The sequence below is a fragment of the Lonchura striata genome, chromosome 3, assembly GCF_050655825.1.
Source record: "Lonchura striata isolate lonStrDom1 chromosome 3, ASM5065582v1, whole genome shotgun sequence".
NCBI classification, from domain to species: domain Eukaryota; kingdom Metazoa; phylum Chordata; class Aves; order Passeriformes; family Estrildidae; genus Lonchura; species Lonchura striata.
Genome location: NC_140705.1, coordinates 314,710 through 340,200, shown reverse-complemented (window position 1 = coordinate 340,200; position 25,491 = coordinate 314,710). Strand labels below are relative to the sequence as shown.

General features: G+C 41.7%; 1 long non-coding RNA gene and 1 pseudogene across 2 annotated transcripts in view; one reads left to right on the top strand and one right to left on the bottom strand.

The window, feature by feature from the left end:
- The window catches only part of LOC144248671 (uncharacterized), a 28,256-nt pseudogene extending 3,279 nt beyond the window's left edge, over window positions 1-24,977 (top strand). The window contains exons 4-6 of the transcript XR_014953490.1: window positions 1-16,084; window positions 17,342-17,473; window positions 17,565-24,977. The product of XR_014953490.1 is annotated as an uncharacterized LOC144248671 (transcript). The remainder of the gene's footprint in view (window positions 16,085-17,341; window positions 17,474-17,564) is intronic.
- LOC144248676 (uncharacterized) lies at window positions 13,030-21,250 on the bottom strand. Its single transcript, XR_014953491.1, has 5 exons — window positions 21,170-21,250; window positions 19,811-19,852; window positions 19,557-19,723; window positions 19,401-19,473; window positions 13,030-19,323 (listed from the first exon to the last, which is right to left on the bottom strand). It is a non-coding gene; the product is annotated as an uncharacterized LOC144248676 (long non-coding RNA).
- Window positions 24,978-25,491: the final 514 nt, after the last annotated feature.

The window sequence follows — 25,491 nt, the reverse complement described above, 5'->3', positions numbered from 1 at the left end:
GAGCAGTGGGCAGAGGTGGTGCCATCGATGTGGACGTGCCCGATGCTTTCTGGGGCAGAAAAAGGAGATTAAGCTCACCTTACATCAAGCAGGTATTTAAAAAGATTTATAGCTCTTCAAACGTAGCACCCTTTAATTACCATAATGTTTCTTCCATGATTTTAACTAATTCTCAGTGTATTTTATAAAACTTAAAATAACACCTCCTCCCCATAAAACAGACTCATCAAGCATTAGATAAAAAGTCCTTGTGCCAGTCTCAGGCTTCCACATCTAACAGGAGACCCTCCCCGTAAGCAAACAAAAAAAATCAAAATAACGTACCAAAACTAGTCCTTGCTAACACTAAAAATACAGCTCGACCGTATCCAAAAAACCCCCGATTTTATTTATTCCAAACACCAAATATTCTTAAAATTCTAAATCAATAACTCTTAAAAAAAAACCCCATCAAAACTTACTTCAAATATAGAAAAGCCTAACTGTATAGATAAATATTTGTCCAAGCCCACAAAAAATATAAAACAATCTCATCAATATCCTACATTTAACAAAACCCACTACACAAATTAGTACCATTTAAAATGTAACATAAATAAAAATCTATTACTGAGAAACATATTTCCCAATAAATAAAACCACCCTGTAAAGATATAAGTAATAATCTTAACTCAACAAGCTAAAATGTCTCCAAAACCAAAAGACTTAAAATACCTTCAATATTTATAAATAACAACATTCAATATGTTAAGTGTTAATAAAATCAAACAAAATTAAATGTCAATACATTTAAATAAATACATTAAGTTTCTTTTTATCTATTAAAATTAAGTTTATTATTCCTTACTATCAAAATTCATTCAATCTAAATTTAAATGTTATTTAATATAACCTATCCTAAGTTTTATTAAAAATCACTTCTCTAAACTATACAGTATATGGTTAATATTCTTAAAAAAAATAAAACAACTCAAATTAAAACAACTAAAAGAAAACACTACCAAACACCTATTCAGAAGTAAAAAAAATACAGTGTATTGTATCATCAATTTCATCAAAAATTCTGTTCTTCATTACAATCTCTACTCTTACATAAAATTTCTAATTCCTACTTTTTTTTTCTCTACTTTTACAGCTCTTAAAACAAGTTAACTCTCTAACTAATCTCTACACTAACTCTATAATTTAACCTAAATTTATCTCATAGTTTTAAATATTTTTCAAGACTAAAAAAAATATATTTCATTAAAAACCTCCTCCAAACTGTTAATCTGATCACTTTCCTCAGTTATTATTACAAAATCACTTCAATATAAAACTCAACTACAACATTAATTTCTTTTTCTAAGTTTCACACTAAGTAATCGCTCTCTCATACATTTCCTCCACCTTCACACTCTCAATATCCAAATCCAAACTCACAATCCTGTCCATAACCACTTTCAAATCTTTAAAAAAAAGTTTACTATATTCAAATATATTCTAAAAACACTTCTAAAAAATCCAATTATTAAATAATGTGATTCATCTTTAATCCTAACATTTTTACTCTTAACTACTATTTTTAAAAACATTATATAAAAATATATTAAGTAACATACACCAATTAAAATTTAAACTATAACCTAACCCTATATCTACCTAAATAAAATAATTAACAGGAAACCCAAATATTTTCTACGTCAAAAATAAAATTCAAATAATTTTAACTTAACAATTTAACTTTATCAATATAACAAATAAACTTATTATTTTAAACTTAAAAAATCATTATCCACACATAATTATTTAACTTACTACTAATTTAACATTTATCAATTGTTAAAAACTCTAAAATAATGTACCATCTTTTAATACTTACTAATGATATAATTTCACCTATGTTACTAATTATAGATATTATCTAAGTAATTCCTAATTATTATCAATTTCTTCTTTACTACATACATTATTTTATTCTTATATTTCTTCATGCTTATAACTGAAAAATTATAACAACTTATACCATTATCTTGCAAGTCTATACAATTTTATAAAACAAAACTTAACAATACTTATTTCTTATATCAAAACATAAAGTTTACTTATATCTCAACAAGTACAAAAACCCAAGTAAATTTCAATAAGGAACATAAAACCAGATCACACAAAAAACACACTCACCACTCCACAAAACACCAATGTAAATACACAGATATATTACACTATGTAAATACAAATGTAGATTATGCAAGAATTGCAACTTACACCTGACGTCTTGTACTGCACCCACCAAAATATATAAACTTTAGGTTTCTTTATAAATATAAAAATCAATATTATAAAAATCTTATTTAATAACTTTCAAAGTATAAAATTCTATCAAATATTATACTTCTACTCTATTTACTTTATTTACTTTTAATTATATCACTTTACCAATTAACCAACCTAAAACAAACATTTAAGTAACTTTCACTAAAGTTTCAAGTTTAAATACTTTGTATTTATCTAGCACTTCTCAAAAAAATCCATTTTTTACCTACTTACTTAATATACCAATAAAAAACATTACAAATAATCCATATAATTAAAAAGCCCTTACATTATTAACTCTTAATATAAAAATAGTTACCAATTTAAAACAAAAACCTCATTTATCCAAGGCGGGAGATGGGCATGCAAGGCAGTGAAGTGCCAGGGAGTGGTAAGAGGCCAAGGCAAGTCTAGGGTTGGCTTTGTCAGGAAAGCCAAGGGAATAAAAGCTGGCGGGAAAACACCAGAAAATTGTGAGAAAGGAAGAAAAGGGGTGTTCCTCTGGGAAGGTGACACGGCTGACAGGCAGGCTGAGGCGCCTTCCATCAACACCTGCAGCACGGGCAAGAAACAGGAGGAGCTGGAAGCCGCTGTGCTGCAGGAAAGTTACGGCCTTTTGCATCTCTGGGATGTGGTGGGATGAATCCCATGACTGCAGTGTCACTACTGAGAGCTCCAGCCTGGTCAGAAGATACAGGGGAGGAAGGGGAGATGGAGGGATTGTCCTCTGCACCAAGAAGTGGATTCCACGTGAGGAGCCGTGTTTGAAGTACAGCCACGAGCAAGTCCAAAGCCTGTAGGCAAGAACCCGTGACCAAGGCAGCCAAGGAGCCCTGTGGATAGTATCTACTCCAGGCTGCCTGATGAAGGGGATCCTGCTGACAAAGGCTTCTTTCTAAAGCTACAGGAAGCATTGTGCTCGTTGGCTTTCGTCCTGCTGGAGGGCTTCAACCACTGCGCAGTGCAGATCCTTTCTTGACAGGTGACTGAAACAGAGTTCCAGTGACCTTCTCAGTTAAGGTCTGTCACATGCAAAGAAATGCTGCTTTTAGCATCACTAGAAATTAATGCCAGCTGTAGATATGACAAAACCACAAGTGTCTTGCCCACTGAAAATTTTGAAAGAAAGCAGACTGTCTTCAGCAAGATTTAGGATCAAATGCAAAGAGCCACATATCTCTTACCCGATTAATTTCATAGCCACGATTTCGTGTCTTTTGGCTCTTAACATGGATAGTCTTAAGCTGTACTTTGTCATCATTTGGTCAGCTCATGAGGTTTTTTAGTTTTAAAAAAGGCAGAGAAACTGCAACTATCTATCTTTGAGTAGAGGAGCACATACAAAATGTCAGGGTGAAAGATTACTCATACCAGTGTGAAAAACACTAATCACTTGGTTTTTAAAAGTTTAAAAGTTTAATAATAATAAAATGGTTATAAAAATAATAATATCACTAGAGTACTAAAGTTTACAGTTAGGACAATTACAAGACAATAAAAAAAGTAAAGAATTACGGACGTCCGGATGTTCTCGGACATTAAGTTACGAAAAGCATGACTTGTGAATAAAGGAATCACCCTTAAACTAATATACTTGTTGCATATTTATATATCTTTTATGGTTACGAATGCATTCTATTTTAAACAAGAAACTCTGTTTGTTGTATGTTAATTGTTTCCTTTAATCCCCTGGCATCTTTGAGTCTGAGTAAGGCCTGAAGAAATTAACTTCTTCTGATAAAAGCCATAAATTCCTCTGCTTTGGAAGATTTAGGTGTTCTTTGAAGTAAGTATCTCATTCCTAAAAAAAAACTTCCCCACATACATAGTCTCTATTTTAACATTAGGTTAGAACCTAAAACTGTATTTAACACACTACTTAAGTGAATTAACACAGCATAACGTTCTAACATTACACATAGAATATTCATTATAGCCTTTGCGAAAAGCCAATCATAAAATATGCATTTTTCACACCAGCAAGGACAAGGAGGTATTGAAGGAGACTGTTGAAGGAGAGGTAAAGTCTTAAATGCTAAAACTGAAGACAGAGCATCACTAAGTTAAAGATTTGTCTATTTGCTTTTAAACTGATACAAAGCAAGACAAAGTAAATTATTATAACTACTTCAAATCTAGTTGAAAATGTGCTGAGGTGTGCATTAAGACCAAGGTGGAAGTTTACAAGTTACAAATGCTTAAGACAATTCTTGCTAGGGATAGATAGCATTGCATCAGGCAGTTTACTATTCCAACCATTCCTGAAAGATGTGCATCTCAAAAAGATATGGCATATGAATTCTTAAATTAGACCAATAATGACATGCACCCAAAAAAGAAAAACATTCTCTCTTCTCCCTTTCTTTTCTGCTTTCTTGTCATAGTGTGACTAAGGAGAAACTGAAAGAATCCATGAGTGACAGAGCTGATTCCAATCAGTCCTCCCCGATGGAGGGATCAAAGGCCAACTGTAGTGGACCAAACAGGGCTTTCCCCTTGGAAGTGTATTCCATCCCGTCGAGATCAGCACAAACACAAGGGATGAAACCGACTTCCCACGGCTGCCATCCAAGCTATGACACTGTAACTCAGTACCACCTGCACATTTTTTTTGCTTGAATCCTTAAAGTAATGATTCTCTCCATCTCCATCCCTTAAAATCCAATTCTGTCAGCTTTTCAGTGTTCAAAAATGAACTAGTTAAGATAGCACTGAGGAAAGAAAGAAGAAAATAAGCATATTTTATTGTGTAAGTAATTAGATTTGAGATGGAATTACTAAAAGGTAAGCATACATGGACCCCCCCCACACACAGTTGTCTTTTTGCAGTTGCACTTAAGGATTGTACTTCAAATATGGTTACACAGATATCTTCCCCCCTCCACACTGACTGCCTCTTAATATTAGAACTAATCTGCCACAAAATTACATGAAATAAAACAGTGAGAAATATACTTGAGAATGACTGTTGTTTACGAAATGGGTAATTTATAGTATACAATTACTGATAAGGTAGAACAAGAGTTCAAAAACTGGACTGCATTACAAAGCACTTCTTCAAACATCAATTTTGGATTATTGCTGGAAGGTACTAACTGGTCTGTTATAGACTAATTTACAGACATTCATAAAATAGTGAAAAATGCATGCTTTAGAAACCTGGGACATTTCGTGCCTTTGTGCTAGCAGAACATGAAAATGGAAGTGATTGGCATTTTTCAATGTAGGTTAGTAGCATTTAGAGTTTTTATTCTGGTGTACTAACTGATTCTTTGTATTTTTTCTCTTTTTCTTCAGGTGATTTTTCATCTTCAGGTTTAGTCCATGGAGGGCTGCGAAACTTCTGTAAAGGTAAAAATATGGTGTATAGAATACATATATACATAAACAGAAATAAAAAAGTCTGTTAAAATTGGAATTGTCCCTAGAAAAGGGTCCTGATCTCTAAGTGCAAAACCATACAAGTCTGATGCTACATACAGCTTCATATCACTGCATATTATATATATATATATAAACAACCACATAGGTATTTAATATTTAATTATTTTGGAAAACTCTCCTTACTCCTGCTTCCAGGGCTATACACATGACACTGTCAAATTAAGTAATTTGACTACCAGCTTTCCAAATATTTAATAGTTTGCAAATTGTTACCAGCCAGAAATAATTTTGAACAGATCAATTACAATCAGACACAGTCAAAGTCTGAATTAAGTAGTCTTCTCTTTTGAGACAGAACTTGGTGAAGAATGTGTAAGTCTACTTTAAGTAACTGAATCTCATGAGACCTTTTAGTAAAACCCCAAAAATTACTCTGGAAGAGAATACCTGAAAGCTTGTCTCTGTTTCTGCTGCTTCCAAACGAGATGTTGAATCATTACGATTCCCCAGACATGTCTTAGCCACCTGTCAATAGAAATGTCAGAGATAACTACTTCATATTTTTTCCAAAAATATTCAGTTAAAAAAAAAAAAAAAACAAAAAAAATCCAACAACAACAGCAAAAAAATACAACCCAATTTGGGTCTTCTTTTAAGCCTCCTTGATGAAATGGAACTAAGTTTTCATAGCTAAACTTATCCCAGACTCCCATCATCCCTGTAACAGTCTTCAACAATACAGTCTCGTGACAGCAAGTTTAACAACTTCATACTTACCCAGCTTTTTTTCTTCGTGTTTAAATCTCATCACCAATAGTGAAGTTTACTTCTACAGGTGGTCCTAGGGAACAGAAAATTAATTACAAGTGCCTTTTATGGGTGAGGAAATAGTAACAAACAGTAGAAAATCAGCATTACAGTTAGAACTTCTCTATTACTATTCTCTTGGCTATACTCTGGATCTCTTAGGTATAATAATCCCTGAATAGGAATATAAAGTCACTGAATGGAGAAGTCAGGTGACTCTCAAGGCAGAAAATCTTGCTGCATTACTTCCTGTCATTTTATTCAAGAAATAATGTCATATTCTTTGCCAATATGCTTTTTAATATCTGGGAAAGCAGAGTTGCACAGCATAAATAAAATTAATTACAAAGTGGATTTTTGAACTAAGGAGATCTTCAGGTATGAAACCAGAGATTTGCTCAACACTGGAAATTCTACTGTATTTAAATCCAAGTCCCTTCAGGAGTAGGGTTAAGGATGCAATAAGAAAAGGAGCTGAAAGATTAAATACAGTCAAATATTCATAATACTTGGTCATTGCTCTAAAATGAGTTCACATTGGAATTTCTCTACTTGTTTTGCTATTAAAAGTGACACATTTAAATGGAGTGAAAACGACAAGGTTTTTTTAAAGTTTTGAGTCATCAAGACTCTTTCCAGTGTAACAGTGGGAGGGGTTTAGTCATGTTTAAGCTACTGAAGGCAGCCTCTGAGATGATGCAGATGGATTTGATGTGGGGAATTCTTTCTCATATTTTCCCACTCTAGACAGTAGAAATAAAAATTGGATTCATGTAGGGAATAATCGAGGCAGTATTGATTAAAATAAAGTCTATTGATAAAGCACCTACTCCTTTTATGACAAAAAATCAAACATCAAACAAACATGTGGTTTATGTCTTAGATAAAGACTAAAAAGTCAGATGACAGGGTAGCAATTTTTCGTAGTCTTGAAATACTTCAAAACCTTATACGTGTGGTCCTGTCAAAACTTCCATTTAAATTATTTACTCTTAATCTAGATTTAAAAAAATTATTCCAAGCTGAATTATCCTCAGAAAAAATGAAGATTTAGGTGACTTCTAGGTGTGTGGCTTGAGGACAAAAGATACTCTAGGTCCAACAATCAATAGTATTGCAAAATGTGTAATAAAGAGGATAGAAATAATGCTAATTAAATATGATAATTTACATATCCAGAATTTTCTCTGACTGTACCTACTAGAACATGAAATCAGGTGACCTATTTCACCAACATCATTTATAGGAGATAGGAAGCAAAAACTATTAATTGCATTAGTAAAGCTAAAGGTCAACTTCTTAAGACATATGCAAAGGAAAAAGAAAAAAACAACCCCGGTCTGCTTTAGAGAAAATAAAAGTGAACAATACAACAATGCTGTATGAGTGAGTAGTCTTGCAGTGTCTTCATAGGCCAGACAACAAAGGCTATCTTGATAGGAAAAGAGCAATAAAGATTAAGTCTGTATTATTTCACATTTGTTCACTCAGAGATCTTCTCCTTTTAGTAGCACACCATATGGATCACTGTTGGAGAAAGACAGGGACTTTTTCCTAAGGATGTCTTTATGATGTTAAAGCATAACATATTCATTATTGACTCCTTATCACTGTGAAACATTGTATATCATTACCAAATAAATTACAGCTTGAAAACAACAACAGTTCAATAGCCAGCACTGTAACCAGCTCCTGTGGACGAGGTGCAAACACACACACACAGAGGGCTGGGTTTAACAGAACACAAACTGAATCCCACACACATATGACCTCAGGCATATATATATATAAATACATACATATACATACACCCCCACCTGTGTGTATTTATGTGTTTTTATATGTCTATATCTACATGCATATATAAACACATAAATATGCAAACACGCATAACACATATATCTTTGTGTCCCTCAGCTAAAGATCAGCGGCAGAATATAAACTCAATGAACTAGAATACCTTTCACACCCTTAGGTGACAAAGAAAGCAAAATATTAAACTTCTGTTATTGTTGTTAGTTCCCTCTATGCCAAATAGTGGATTGTTTTGTATGTTTGTCCATCAGATTTCCTCCCATGAGAGGTACAATCATTACCAATGGACAGAATGGGAGCTCAACATGGCAGAAACTATCAAAAAAGCAAAAACTATTTGCTGTGTTGCTTTCCTCAGCTTAGCGTGCAGCCCGATTAACAAATTATCTGTGTGTGAAATTATGGCTATAAAATCTGCATATTGATTGGTCACGTACACAAAATTTGGGAAGTTATGGTATTCAATTGTCCTAGTAAACAGCACTGCAAAGCTGGAGAGCTTCACAGCTGGATGTATAAATGACAAAGGTGGATAAACAAAGGGTGCATCTTTATTACTGTGAGAACCCCGGCCTTGCTCTGGGGTCTCATGTGGTGGTGAAATTCCTCCTCCCACCTGTGCTTCCAAAGAAAAACTCCGCAGGCTTTAGCTGTTCGGTCTCAAGGCAGTTTATCGCTAGTTATCTAACAGATTATGTTCTTGGACTGCGGCTGTTTGATCAGCGGCCTGGGTAGAGGCACACACACCCCCTGACATCCTCTCGATCTGCTGCCTTCTTCGTCTCCCTCTCCGCCCAGGGCTGCTGCTATCTTTTATAAGATATATTACGTATAACATGTTTACAATTATTCCCCAATACCTACTACCTAGTTGCCAAGTGTTTTTCTACTCTAAACCGATCTGTGAGTGCCAACATCACCAAGAACATGGAGGTAAGGAAAAAGAAGGAGGAAGAACAGGATCAGCCCACTTTCCTCCATCTTAGAACTTCTGACCCCCACCTACAAAGTGAAAACCCCCCTGTACAATACTAAAAAAATTTCCCCTCTACTTTGTAACTACTTTTACTATACTATCTAACCTTTTGTGATTGCTTGTTCCACCTCCAAAGTTGGCAATTCATTCCATGGCTCAAACTCAAAATCACAGCTGTTTTTCAGCTGTCTGCCAGGGTCTAGAATGCCTCTGACCAAGGCCTGGAACCTCTAAAAATGTCTGAGAGACATTTTGAGTTCCCACATATTAGAAAAATTTTAACACGCCAGTCAGAACTCAGCATGTCCAGTGGCTATTGAATCATGCAACTTTACCTGCGAACAGCTGAACCACGTAAATATAAGTATTTTCTACGGCATCAACTCAGCAAATCAGAACTGGCTTTATGGTCAAAAAAAACATAACAATTTAAGGTCAAATAATCAATTCACAAGTGAACAGGAAATCAAGTTTAAATAAGTGGTATTATAACAGTTTTTGCAGTTAGAAAAATCATTCTGCTGCTCCTAAAGAGCATCATCCAGATTTAGTTGACCAGACATTGGAGTTTCAGTGTTCCTGTGCATCACTGCTCCTCTTGGCTTCATAGGGCACAAAAAGCAGATAGGGAGGTTGTTTGTAAAGCACGATGGGGGAGAAAGTACTGGGTTAATTCTGAAGAAAAGAAACCAGATACAGGAGAAAAGAATGGTGTGGTTAGATCAACTGACAAACTATTTATCTTAGTTGTCAGGTTAGGTTCACAGTTTACTCAAAGACACGTTTTATCAGATTTGCTCATGAATTTGTTACAGATCTGTACTGGGAGCTGCTTTAATCACTGTTTAGAAGAAAGATACAGAACAAGAAGTATGTGAAATGTGCATATTACCTTCTCAGAAGACACCTCTGCAGTTTTTCATACGCTTTTCCTGTTTTAGATCAGTGTGCTAAGGGGATGGTTAAACTCCGATGATGTAACTTCTTATGACCTTCCTCTTCCTAGTCCTCATTTACAGAATCAAATTTCCTTTAAGGATTTTATTTGCTTGAAATTTCGTTATAAAAATGGTTATTTTTTTTCTCTTATTACACCCTTTGGAAAACAATTGGAGAGTGCAATTTGATCAAAGTTCTGAAACAGATTTAAGAAAATAAAGCAAAATGCTGTAGTTGCTTAGAAATGTATACAATTTTGGCTCCAATACAGAATATCCTTTGTCATTGAATGATTAATGAACATAGAGTGTTTTTTTTACTGCAGGAAATTAAGGCGGTAAATAAAAAGCACTACCACTTCTATTTATCAGAGAAGATTCTGTAAGGACAAAGCAAAAAATCTAATAAGAGAACAAAGAATAATTTTATAAATTCTTTGATGTTGTAGCAATACCAAGCAGGTAGTTAAAAATGAGATGTTATATGCATAAGAATTATCTGACACGAAAAGGCAATTAAGTAAATTATGGTGTAAAAGCCAAAATCCCAAAAGCTTTTGGGAAGACAGAAAAGGGAAGGAATACAGGGGAAAAAGCTCTGCAGAACTCTGGTTCTGCACAGAGGCTTTCAGGAGTCAGACATAAGAAAGCATCTCCGGATAAGGCTAAGAAAAAGTAGTACTGACAAGATGCCTCTAATAAAGTACAAATAATAAAAAGAATGGAAACTTTTACAATACTGAAGGTAATTTGGAGGGGGGTTTTGATGAATTTCAGATGCTGTATCACAGGATATTCTACCTACTTCTGGCTATTGCTGGTCCTATGCCAAATTTCATTACAGATAAATATCAGCAGCGTCTAATTTCCAGATTTGCTACTCTGTATCCCATTTGCCAATAACTTTTCATTTTTTGTATTTCAGTATTTGTTCTAATGTAAACAACACTAATTACTCTGAACAGGCATAAACCCCATAAATACAAAATTGCAGAAAGATCACAAATATAAGATAGAGATGCTTAGCCGTACAGACTTAAAAATACCAGTTGGAACCAGCAACTAACCATTTTGCTTTATTTTTTGCCTCAGTATCTATAAGGTTGCATGTTCTTCTCTAGTTAGTCTTCACTACCTTAATTCTTTCTAAATAGAAATCACATTTTATTTATCAGAGACACAATAAAAGGACCTTTGTGAAGTTCTGAGAAAGGATTATTGAAATAATAGGTTTCTAAGCAATGCAGTTTCTAGTACATCTTCACTAATATTACTTTGAAATGCTGCATTACAACCTTAACCATCCAGCCTTAATCTTCCTTCATTTGAATGCAAGAAGCTGTAAAAACTTCAGAAAAAAATGACAGAGTCAAGTAATGAAAAAAACAATTAAAACTCTTCCTAAGTGTTGCATTTTCTCCAAGTGATACTGTTCACAGGTACAAATGGCAGCTTTGACTTACCAAAGAATTAGGATCCTTTGGGTATAAATTCCTTCCAGTACTTTCAGAACTTAAAGTGGTATTTCTAATGCCACTATATGTAGGCTAATTGTGGAAAGAAGATTTTTATTTCAGTTCTCAAAGCTAATAATTTGAATTCCTTGTGCCTTTCGTCTCTCTTTGTTAATGTGAGATGATGATGATGAAGAAGAAAAGGTTGCTAACCAATGTCATCACCTGCACTATTTTTATGGCCATCTTAGCCTATGTTAAGATGGACAGGGTGTCTGTCTGCTGATGGACTGAACAGTTAAAAATACAAGCTGTTAGAAGGACAAAAAACAACCACCTAAATAAGTAAACCACCATCTCAATAACTAAAACCTTGATTTTATGGAAAGGTGAATCTTTTAGGTGTCTTTGATTGCAATACTTGATGCAGAAATTAAATACTGGTTTGACTTTTGAAATATATTACCAGTTATTTTCTTTTCCTTTCTCTTTTAATGTATTCACTTCTGTATAAAATGTCTGATACAAGTATTTAGCCTAAGAGGAAGAAGAAGAGGAGAGAGGAGGAGAGAGTAAGAGGAAGAAAAAGAGAAGGGAGGAAGAAGAAGAAGAAAGAGGAGAGAGTGAGAAGAAAGAGGAGAGAGTGAGAAAAAAAAAATGAAGAGGAGAGAGTAAGAAGAAAACAGAGCAAGAAAAATAAGAGTCAGAGATAAAAAGAAAAACCAAAAAAGTCAGATTAGAAAGAGAAAGGCAGAGAAAGAGGAAAGAAAGGTGGGGTAAAGAGAAAAAGAGTGAAAGACAAACAGAAAAGGAAGCACTTGAAATGAAAGAGAAAAGCAAATAGAGAGACAAGAAAAAGAAGAAATAGAGCTGAAAACCTACAGGAAAACAAATGGAGAGACTGAACACAAGGTAGGGTTCAAGAGAGAAAGAAATAGAGAGTTAGACAAAAAAGTTAAAGTTGGACAGAAAAGGAAAAAGGGTCAGAGACAAATACAATGATAGCAAGTGTTAGAAAGACAAAGGCTGACAAAGAAAAAAAAAAGAAGAAAACATAGTGAAACCTAGATTGAAAGAGACAGACATAGAGACATGGGGAAATACATGTAGAGGAATGGAAGAAAATAGGGTGAGAAGGAAATAGGGTTAGAGAAACATAGAGATGTGTTAGAAATGGAAACAAAGGAAAACACAGCCAGAGACAAAGAGAAAGAGTTACACATGGAAGGATAAAGTGAGTAATATACTAAGGAGGAAAGTAAGAGGCAAAGGGAGAAAAAGGGTGAAAATGATAGGACTCAACCACACCAAAGAAAGACAGGAGATGAATGGTGGGCAGGGCAGAGGGTAAGAGGCATCATTATTAGGGCTGATTAATCTTTATTCCCTTAAACTTCAGCAATACACAGGGAAACAATGCATACAAATGCAAGTACAGAGACAAATACAACAAAGAATACATCATACCTAGGCACACAAGTACAAGTCCAATTTACATACAGCAAAATACATCAAAAGACAGGAACAACTGCAAAGACAGAACAATATAATGTACTACAAGCCAAATACATATTGACACAATATAACCGTGTCTCCATTTCAGAAAAGTCCACAACGCTTTTATTGTTATGACGCACCCGGAACAAAAATGGCGCAAAACGCTCCGCCGACGTGCACGCCCCCTTCGCGTTACGCACAAACTCACATTCACGGCAACTCGCTCCGGAGACTCCCAAAAAATCCTCCTGCCTGATGAAAACCCCCCCTGAAAGGCAAAGGCCATACACACAAGGTTGTATCTGCTCCACACACACACACAGCTGCAGACACAAGCACACACAAACTCTCACAGACAGACACAGACAGTCACACTCTCACACATTCTTCTGCTGACACGCTGGCTGCCACCCTTACGTGAAACGCTGCACTGAAGAATATGCTTAAACGCTTCTTCTGACTGCAGGACCTCCATGTCACATGGTAGATTCCAGGAAATTCTGTAGGGACCCGGGGACCTACGAGACAAGGGGAGGCGGTCAGTGACTGACTATCTGAGAGCTAGGAGCTATACCAACTCTGGGCCCATCAGTGTTGTACCCCAAACCCCGTAGAGAACAGATGAACGGCAAAGCTTTATAACTGCTCTACCTGAGCGTGACTACTTGCCTGGGCAAGGCAGCTCCGATCATAATTGCCACAACAGAGGTGCATACAACATAAGCCAACGTAGGTACATACAGTATAAGCACAAACAACATAAGGCAACGTAGGTACATACAGTATAAGCACAAACAACATAAGCCAACGTAGGTACGTACAGTATAAGCACAAACAACATAAGCCAACGTAGGTACATACAGTGTAAGCACAAACAATATAAGCTAACATAGGTAGGCGCAACATACGCACATACAATAGAAGCCGACACAGGTAGGTGCATCATAAGTGCATACAACGTAAGCTGACAGAGATACAAGATAAGTGAGGACTTGATATAATTCTCCAGAAGACTAATTTTTGAGCCCTATATCCTTTGAGAAGGCAGATGCTACGGAACTACTGTGGTCAGGTGATGAGGGGCTAATAAGCTCCGTACGGAAGTCCATGAGAAGGGCTACCAAAACTGAGAATGAAGACGGATGAGAACATCTCGTGTACATCGTCCGGACCCAAAAAGTGAATATGTAAAAATGCCAGAATAATTGATATCCGGGAAGGTACGTGAGCAAAATATGGCCAATACGGCACAAAATGATGTTGCTAAAGCATGGAGATGTAACAAAGGCCTATGACACAGACAACGTGACACGGACACAGACAACGTGACACGGACACAAGTGGAAACTGCCTGGCAATTTCACCTTATGGACCCAAGATTCCTAGCCCAAGATGAGCCATGGGCTGATGATGCCAAAGAAAAGAAAGCCCTAGGGCAGTAGCACTTGATGATGACATGCAACTCCTTTCAAGATGTTAGTGCCAAAGCACTTAAGAGGAAGCCTAAGAAGCTCAGTAGGCCTAGAGAAGGAAGAAATGACTACAGGGTGACTGTAGCTATAGCTCCAGACATGAAGGCGGGCTCCTATGGTGATAAGATCCACGACAACGTCAAGAGTCAAAGAAGGCCGCCGATGCGAACGTCACGAGAACCAGAGAGGGATCGGAACTGCCCTGCCGGGCGAAGACTCTGGGGGGGCTGAGGAGAAACCCTCTCCCTTTGCTCCCGAGGGGCCCATCCCACTATGGGCCTATTCTCCAAGCTAACATCAAATAGCCCCCTGTGATAGTAAAGGTTTTCCCCCCATCTCCCACCTACTGGCCCCAGCACTTGGCTTTTGCAAGACAACCGGATGGAATCCAATGTCAGTTGGATGTGGACGGCGAGACGTTCTCTGCATCAGCTTCGGTGCTGCCGTTTCCAAACTTCAGCTACGTTCCTCCTCAGGGTACCTAAGACAAAACAGAAAATGCAACTAGTGCCCACGAAAAGAGGAATCCCCGAAACTCCGACACACCGCTGCCCCGGCTCACCTGAAGTCTCAATTTGACTCCACAAGCTGCCTGGAGGATACCTGAAAAACAAAAAGGTACACACTTAGCATGCTGCTGCATAAGGGTCACCTGTGAGTCACCGTGCCAAAATGCCAACTCACCCGCTCGCCTCTGTTCCTTCACACAGCTAGGGCAGCGACAGCACCTGCAAAAAAACAAAGCAAAACAACCCACACTGAGATACTGTGAAAACAACATCCCCCTGACCTGAAAAGCACACCCACCCAGACCTTACGCTTGCACCCACCTGGCCTTGGACATCCAGACATCCGGACCAGAGACATCTTGCAAGATGACTGCCTAAAATAAAACAAAGTAACCAAGAGTGGATGCTTAGAATTGCACCAAAACCTGAAACCTGAGCAAGAACAACTCCTTCTGTCCACTGCTCACCTGGCACACAGGGCCTTGACTGCTGCTATCTGCCTGGACCTCCTAAAAATAAAGGCAAAGAACACTGCTCTAACACGGTCACCCTTTAGGCTTCCCCTGCAAATGCAAACAATGACTGACCTGATCATGGCAGCACCCTCACCCAGGACTGGGGCTCTCTGCCACAGATTTGAGCTGTCTGCATCTGAAAGGAAGTTAGGACTAGTGTGAAATGGCTGAGGGAATGAAGCCCCTTGGCAAAGGCTGGGGTTAATATACCCTGATTGGGCCCGCCGCTCATTCCCGTGGCACCCAGGAAAAGGGAAGGGGCAAACCCCACCGAGTAGAAAAGCCCTCAGAGCAGCTGCAGCTGTTCGGCTCCTCTGGCTTGAATTCAAGGGGAATAAAGGGCTGGATATAGAAGGAAACTCTTCAGGGAAATGACAGCTCTTTTTTCTACAACTACTTGGAGCGAAAGGGCAAAAAAACTGGTAAGAAATAAAACTTTGTTTTTAGGCAGCATATCTAGATAAATTGGGTAATTTGCTGTTAACTTACATAATTATTCCTCAGTGACTACTAAGTAGTGCTCAACATGAGACTAAGGGTGGAGAAAAATACTAATTATATGAACAGTCTAAGTCTTCTTCTTGGGGTTACTAATTAGGACTAACTACATTATAAATAAGAAAAATAATAGGCTCCTGGGCAGCATAAAGGTTAAGTATGTGCTAGGCTTGCCTTTCTCTGAGGTACTTAGTCCTAGGGCACAGAAAGAAGTGCCCTGAAAGGTAGTTTTAAATGCTGAAAAATCATTTTAAAAGAGCCTCCTTCAAGTGAATCCCTTAAAATGAGGAAATGGGGAATTTACCTCCACTGAAATGGATACCGTGGCAAATAAATGGCTTCTGCCCTTTCATTTAATCCCTTGAATACTGGGAAAAGAGAGGCTTTCCTCACTTTAAATCTCTCCAGTGATGAAGACAGAGGGATTTTCCCCTCAATCCAAACCCTTAAGAAAGAGAGATAGCTGGGCTTCCCCCTCAATTTAAGCCTTAGGACAACAAAAATGGTTACTCTTAATTCAAACCCATAAACGACACTGTCAAGGTTTTCCCCCTCTATTTAAACTGGAAAAAAATGGAATATGGGGATTCCCTGTCAATTAGCACCCCTAACAGCATAGAAAAGGCAGGGACTCTTTCAAATGAGACCATTAAAATTGCAGGGGAAGTGCGTTTCCTCATTATTTGAACGCAAGAAATGACGGAAAAGGAAGCTTTTTCCCATACTTGAAACCCCTTTTCTCTCCATAACCCCTCATTTTTCTGGGAGTGCTGTGGAAGGTCTGGGGGTTCTAGGGGAGGACTGACATAATAAAAGGGGAAAGTTGAAAGCTCTCCCGTGGAACCCCACATGCTGCCTGGCCTGCTCAGGTGCTGCCCCTTGGCAAGAGGGCTCTTCCCTTGACATTTTCTCCAAGGGATGCTCCGTGCCTGGGTGGGTCCGGCTGCTCCCTGGTCCCTGCTGGATGTTCTGACCATAGCTCCTGGCAGGTGTGCCCAGGTAGCTGCACTGAAAGCAGCTGCTCACGCAGGGAGCTGCTACACCTAGGAGTGAGGGATGAGGTGAAGAAAGGTCCTGTGGGGTGTTCCCTCCCCTACACAGCCCCTTGCCAGACCCTTAAACAATGGGGTGCCAGATTTTCATTTCAAAGATAATTAACAGTCTTTCCCCTGGCCAAACAGGAATTGCGCTTCCAAAATTGCAAACAGCGAATGATTTCTCACAGACCACACCTGCCGACACCAGAAACTCCCGCAGCCCTTGGAGAGCAGCACGCCTTGAGTGAACAGACATCAACACACAGGGAGGGTGAGGTTGGTTTTACAGGGAAAAAGGGCAGAGGTCAGGTCACGAGGTCTGTGGCCCCAAGTGACTTTCAACATCTTTTCGTTCTGAATGGCACAGGATTAATCCTGGAGCAAAACTGCTGCCAGCAAGAGTTCTGCCTGCCCTGGAAGAGACAAGCACCTCCTCGAAACCAACATCAGGAAGTGTAGAGGGTGAGCCGTGTTTCACAGAGAATAGGGCCAGCAACAGAGTCCAAGAGCCAGGGGCCCCGAAAGAAGGGCCGCCCCCTGAAAATCTGAATGAAGAAGGAGGTGTTGTGGACCCAAGCTGCCCTCATGTCGATGAGGAGTTGCCTTGAAGATCCCAAGTACAACTTGCAAATTGACATCAGGAACCAGGACTGGTGAGTTTTCTTTCCCATGGAAAAGGGCCAGAGTATGTGCCCAGGTGCCCCTGGCCCTCAGCTGGCCCCTGACTTCACAAAATCCAAATATCAAAGAACGTATCCCAGACCAAAGCTGTCCCCGCCTCAAACTTGTGCTGCCCTGAGAGTCCCAAGGGAGCCCTACAAACTGACATCAGGAACCTGGACTGGCGAGTTTTCTTTCCCAGGTAAAAGGACCGCTGTCTGTGCTCATGGCCCTGTGCCCACCACTGGGCCTCCTGAAATTCCGAATGGGATGCCAGATGCCTCCCACACCAAAGCTGCCCCCGGCTCTTGGCCTGGCTGCCCTTGCCGTGGTCCTGGGTGGCCCCGGGGTCTCAGTATGGAATATCCTGTGGCTCTGGGATGACATCAGCTCCCTTTGTCTCCTTTTCCATGGCAGATCGCTTCCAGGAGTCCCCGAGTCCTCCCAGCTGCCCCAGTTCCCTCCCAGTGTGCTACCCAATGTTCCCGCTTCCCTCCTGATTTTCCCAGTGTCCCTCCCAGTGTTCCCATTGCAGGTACTGGACACAGTAGAAGTGGTTCTGTAACTGCTTTGAGCCTTTATTGCCACTATGGGAAGGCTCTGAGGGTTCTCGGGGAGGGCGGGAAGGGATGTGGGGGTCCCAGGGGTGCCACTCTGGGGGTTGGAGGTCCCAGATGGATTCCGGAAGGGGGGCATGGAGTGCTTGAGGGGGTCTCTCAATTGTCACACCGGGAGGGGCCCCAGCGGGTCTGGGGAGGCGGCCCAGGGTGTCCTGGGGGCCACTGGGGATTCTCAGGGATCCCTGGGGACTATTCAGGGGGTCCCAGAGAGTTCAAGGTGGATCCCTGGGGGATCGTTTTGGGGGGTCGCAGGGGTCAGGGGGATTTCCCAATGAAGATCTGGGGGGGAAGGGGGAGTCCTTCAGGGGCTGGCAGAAGGAGGACAACTAAGCATCACCAAACATGTTACGTCAATCTCCTGATACAATCTAGAGCCCAACTACACCCTGCATTACAAATTTCAAGTCCCCAGGACTTGTGCTATTACAGGCTATGCAGCAGGGCAGAGCAGCTGTGGGACAAATACGTGCAGACACCCGTGACACAGGACAGGGAGAGAGAGCTTTTGAGGAGAAGAAAGGACCGAGAGACCCAAAGAACACAGAGTGCACCAGAGACAAGTGACAGGACACACACCAGAACTGCTCTGCCCTGAGCACCTCAGCACTGTGATCAAAACAGACACTTTCCCTTTAGCTGGTCTAAGGGGACACTTCTTGCACATCCCTGCCCCCAAAGCTGATTCAAAAGGCCCTCCCAGCACCCCACTTTCACCCCCACTGTGGGCCTTAGCCCTCCACTTATCTCTCTGGCATCTGGGGATGAGAATCCACATCGCGTGGCAATGGAGGCTGCCTCGCCTGCGGGGAATGTCCAATGGTCACCGGGCTGTGGTCCCGTGCTCAGCTACAATCGAGAACACCAAACATCACTGCATGATCTTAGCTGCACAATGGACAAAACCCAGCAATCCTGCTACTCACCATTCTCCAGAGAATGCTCGGGTCACACACTTTGGCCAGGCTCGGAGGCTGCCACCGTCATCGCAGAGTCTGCCTGGGTTAAGAAGAGACAAAGTGACTCGGCATTGCTGAAACACGAGTGGACCTTGGCTCCCCCTCCCTACCTCAGCGACTCACCGCAACTTCTCAGCCATTGCCAAAGGCAACCCTGATGCAATCTTGAAATACAAAATTTCAAGGCTTCATCACAGAGTCCTGCAATACTTCCCAAGAGCTCACAAGCACAGAAAATCCAGGCAATCAGCTGTTGGTGACAAGGGCTTGGCATACGCTGAGTGGATTCCCTAAAGCACACAAACAACAATGGATGCTTACAATTGCACCAAAACCTGAAACCTGAGCAAGAACAACTGCTTTTGTCCACTGCTCACCTGGCACACTTGGCCTTGACTGCTGCTAACTGCCTGGAGCTCCTAAAAATAAAGGCAAAGAACACTGCTGTAACACGGTCACCCTTTAAGCTGCCCCTGCAAATGCAAACAATGACTGACCTGATCATGGGAAAACCCTCACCCAGGACTGGGGCTCTCTGCCACTGATTGGAGTTGTCAGCACCTGAAAGGAAGTTAGGACTAGTGTCAAAAGGCTGCAGGACAACTTAACAGCACCAAACATATTATGTCAATCTCCCCATATAATCCAGAGCCCAACTACACCCTGCATAACAAATGTCAAGTCCCCAGGACTTGTGCTATTACAGGCTATGCAGCAGGGCAGAGCAGTTGTGGGACAAATACGTGCAGACACCCGTGACACAGGACAGGGAGAGAGAGCTTTTGAGGAGAAGAAAGGACCGAGAGACCCAAAGAACACAGAGTGCACCAGAGACAAGTGACAGGACACACACCAGAACTTCTCTGCCCTGCACACCTCAGCACTTTGATCAAAACAGACACTTTCCCTTTAGGTGGCCTTAGGAGACAATTCTTGGACATCCCCATCTCCAAAACTGACTCAAAAACCCCTCCTGGGGAGTCCCAACCCGGCACCTCTCTTCCATCCCCTCTGTGGGTGGTAGCCCTCCACTTATCTTGCACATATCTGGGGATGCAAATCCCCATCAGGTGCAGAATGAGGCCTCCTGCCTGTCTGGGAAGTTCCAGTTGTCACCAGGTTGTTATCTCTTGCTCTGCCAAGAGAAAGAAAACCAAATGTCAGTGCACTACCTTAACAGCACATGGGCCAGAACCTGACAATTCTGCTACTCACCGTCTCCCAAGAAGTATCGGGCCACACACCTCAGGCACGCTTGGATTCTGACACAGTCATCTCAAGGCACACCTAGGTTAAGGGCAGACAAGGTGACATGGCATTGCTGCAACTTAAGTGTACCCTCGCTCCTCTTCCCTGCCTCACCGCAACTCCTTGGCCATTCCTGTGGGTTACCAGGAGGGGACCTTGAAATGCAAAATTGGAAGGCTCTGTCACAGGGTCCTGTAATGCTTCTGGCAAGACCACACGTGCATGAAACCCGGTCCATCAGCCAGGTGGAGACAGAGGTATGAGTACTCTGAGTGGATTCCCTAAAGCACACAAACAACAGTGGATGCTTATAGTTCCACCAAAAACTAAAAGCTGAGCAAAAACAACTGCTTTGGTCCACTGCTCACCTAGCACAATGGGCCTTGACTGCTGCTATCTGCCTGGACCTTCTAAAAATAAAGGCAAAGAACACTGCTGTAACACGGTCACCATTTAGGCTGCTCCTGCAAGTGCAAACAATGACTGACCTGATCATGGGAAAACCCTCACCCAGGACTGGGGCTCTCTGCCACTGATCTGAACTGTCTGCATCTGAAAGGAAGTTAGGACTAGTGTCAAATGGCTGCAGGACAACTTAACAGCACCAAACATGTTATGTCAATCTTCTGATACAATCTAGAGCCCAACTACACCCTGCAAATTACAAATTCCAAGTCCCCAGGACTTGTGCTATTACAGTCTGTGCAGCAGGGCAGAGCAGCTGTGGGACAAATACGTGCAGACACCTGTGACACAGGACAGGATGTGACAAACCAGGGGACAGGACAGGGAGAGAGAGCTCTTGATGAGAAGAATATCTGCAAGGACCGAGAGACCCAAACAACACAGAGGACACCAGAGACATGTGACAGGACACACATCAGAACTGCTCTGCCCTGCATGCCTCAGCACTAAGGTCAAAACAGACACTTTTCACCTTTAGATGGTCTAAGGAGACACTTCTTGGACATCCCCAATTCCAAACTGACTGAAAAACCCCTCCTGGGGAGTCCCAACCTGGCACCTCGCTTATCACGCCTCTCTGTGGGTCATAACCCTCCACTTATCTTGCACATATCTGGGGATGCAAATCCCTGTTGGGTGCAGAAGAACGCCGTCTCCCTGTCTGGTAAGTTCCAGCTGTCACCTCTTGGTCTGCCAAGGGAAAGAAAACTAAACATCAGTGCACAATCTGAACAGCACATCGGCCAAAACCTGGTAAATCTGCTACTCACCATCCTCCTCAGAATGCCCGGGTTCTTGGCCCTCACGCTTTAGGCGTGCTTGGATTCTGACACCGTCATCGCAGGGGACACCTGGGTTAAGGGCAGACAAGGTGACATGGCATTGCTGAAACACCAGTGGAATCTCATTCCTCCCCGACTCACCGCAACACCTTGGCCGTTCCTCAGGGCTACCAGGATGGGACCTTGAAATGCAGGATTGGAAAGCTCCATCACAGGGTCCTGTAATGCTTCCAGCGAGATCCAAAGTGCATGAAACCTGGTCCATCAGCCAGTTGGTAACGGAGGTATGCACACTCCGAGTTGATTCCCTAAAGCACACAATCAAGAATGAATGCTTAGAATTGCACCAAAAATTGAGACCTGAGCAAAACCAACTGTTTCTGTCCACTGCTCACCTGGCACACTTGGCCTTGACTGCTGCTACCTGTCTGGACCTCCTAAAAATAAAGGCAAAGAACACTGCTGTAACACAGTCACCATTTAGGCTGCCCCTGCAAATGCAAACAATGACTGACCTGATCATGGGAAAACCCTCACCCAGGACTGGGGCTCTCTGCCACTGATTGGAGTTGTCAGCAAGTTGAAAGGAAGTTAGGACTAGTGTCAAAAGGCTGCAGGACAAATTAGCATCACAAAACATATTAAGGCAATCTCCTGATACAATCTAGAGCCCAACTACACCCTGCATTACAAATTTCAAGTCCCCAGGACTTGTGCTATTACAGGCTATGTAGAAGACAGAGCAGTTGTGGGACAAATACGTGCAGACACCCGTGACACAGGACAGGGAGAGAGAGCTTTTGAGGAGAAGAAAGGACCGAGAGACCCAAAGAACACAGAGTGCACCAGAGACAAGTGGCGGGACACACACCAGAACTGCTCTGCCCTGAGCACCTCAGCACTGAGATCAAAACAGACACTTTCCCTTTAGGTGGCCTTAGGAGACAATTCTTGGACATCCCCATCTCCAAAACTGACTCAAAAACCCCTCCTGGGGAGTCCCAACCCGGCACCTCTCTTCCATCCCCTCTGTGGGTGGTAGCCCTCCACTTATCTTGCACATATCTGGGGATGCAAATCCCCATCAGGTGCAGAATGAGGCCTCCTGCCTGTCTGGGAAGTTCCAGTTGTCACCAGGTTGTTATCTCTTGCTCTGCCAAGAGAAAGAAAACCAAATGTCAGTGCACTACCTTAACAGCACATGGGCCAGAACCTGACAATTCTGCTACTCACCGTCTCCCAAGAAGTCTTGGGCCACACACCTCAGGCGTACTTGGATTCTGACACAGTCATCTCAAGGTACACCTAGGTTAAGGGCAGACAAGGTGACATGGCACTGCTGCAACTTAAGTGTACCCTCGCTCCTCTTCCCTGCCTCACCGCAACTCCTTGCCCATTCCTGTGGGTTACCAGGAGGGGACCTTGAAATGCAAAATTGGAAGGCTCTGTCACAGGGTCCTGTAATGCTTCTGGCAAGACCACACGTGCATGAAACCCGGTCCATCAGCCAGGTGGAGACAGAGGTATGAGTACTCTGAGTGGATTCCCTAAAGCACACAAACAACAGTGGATGCTTATAGTTCCACCAAAAACTAAAAGCTGAGCAAAAACAACTGCTTTGGTCCACTGCTCACCTAGCACAATGGGCCTTGACTGCTGCTATCTGCCTGGACCTTCTAAAAATAAAGGCAAAGAACACTGCTGTAACACGGTCACCATTTAGGCTGCTCCTACAAGTGCAAACAATGACTGACCTGATCATGGCAACACCCTCACCCAGGACTGGGGCTCTCTGCCACTGATTGGAGTTGTCAGCACCTGAAAGGAAGTTAGGACTAGTGTCAAATGGCTGCAGGACAACTTAACAGCACCAAACATGTTATGTCAATCTCCCCATATAATCCAGAGCCCAACTACACCCTGCATTACAAATTCCAAGTCCCCAGGACTTGTGCTATTACAGGCTATGCAGCAGGGCAGAGCAGTTGTGGGACAAATACGTGCAGACACCCATGACACAGGACAGGGAGAGAGAGCTTTTGAGGAGAAGAAAGGACCGAGAGACCCAAAGAACACAGAGTGCACCAGAGACAAGTGACAGGACACACACCAGAACTGCTCTGCCCTGAGCACCTCAGCACTGTGATCAAAACAGACACTTTTTGCCTTTAGATGGCCTTAGGAGATGCTTCTTGCACATCCCCACTCCCAAAGCTCATTCAAAAGGCCCTCCCAGCACCCCACTTTCACCCCCTCTGTGGGCCTTAGCCCTCCACTTATCTCTCTGGCATCTGGGGATGAGAATCCACGTCACCTGGCAATGGAGGCTGCTTCGCCTGCGGGGAATGTCCTATGGTCACCGGGCTGTGGTCCCGTGCTCAGCTACAATCGAGAACACCAAACATCACTGCACGATCTCAGCCGCACAGCAGCCACAACCCAGCAATTCTGCTGCTCACCATTATTCTCCTGAGAACGCCGGGCTCCTCGGGCCGCACGCTTCGCCCACGCCCTCCTGGCAGGGTCTGCCTGGCTGAAGAGCAGGCGAGGTGAGGTGGCGTTCCCAAAACTCGAGTGGACCCTGGTCCCCCTCACTAGTAGTTCCCCCACTTACAGCAACTCCTTGGCCGCTCCTGAGGCTCCCTGGTGCCACCTTCAAGTGACAAAGATCAAGGCTTCGTCGCAGAGCCGCGTGCCGCTCCCCGAATTCCCAGGAGAGCGAAGGAGCGGCTCTGCGGCCGCTTGCAGGGGGGTCTCGCTGGTACACGAGTGGACTGCCTAACACACACAAACATGAATGGATACTGAGAGTTGCAGCAGAGACACTACAGCTGCAGGCACACAAATCCATAAATAAATAAACTAATGAAATGCAAAAATTCTACCAAAATATTAATTTTATTTACCCAGTATCCAAATTGCCAAATAGATTAACAGAGACACCCTGTCCTATCCCCTCAATTACACCTCTAAAATCTATGCCAAACAAATCCTGAAAACTAAGAAAACCCTGCCTGTATTGAAATAAAAACAAAAAAAAGTCTTGTAAACGTTATAAATTCGTTAACCTAACACATCAGAACCATAAAAATATTAAACCTTTATGAACACCAGTATGCACTACCCTCGTTTCAACGTATAAAAGTAAAGCTATCCCTACTACTACCTAACACAAATATCACAAAATATAGCAGTAAGAAAAGAAAAAAAAAATAATCCTCACTATAACTAGAATATAAATTTTTTATTTTAAGCCAAAAAAATTCATACATTCTAAATAGGAACTTCCTCAAAATCAAGTATTTCAATAAACCCAAAAAACTCTAACATATTTCAAATAACTACAAAAAGGCTAAAAAACATAAAACAATCAAGCAACCCACCACAACTATCTAAAACTATCTACAATAAACCTTCTTTAAAAAAACCCAACAAATACTCCTTACCACCTCAACAATACATCACCAGCGACACCAAACAACTCAAAATACTCTAACTCCCATCCAAAAAATGCTCTATCAACTGAAACACTAAAACTCATCTAAAACACCCGCTTACCCTTC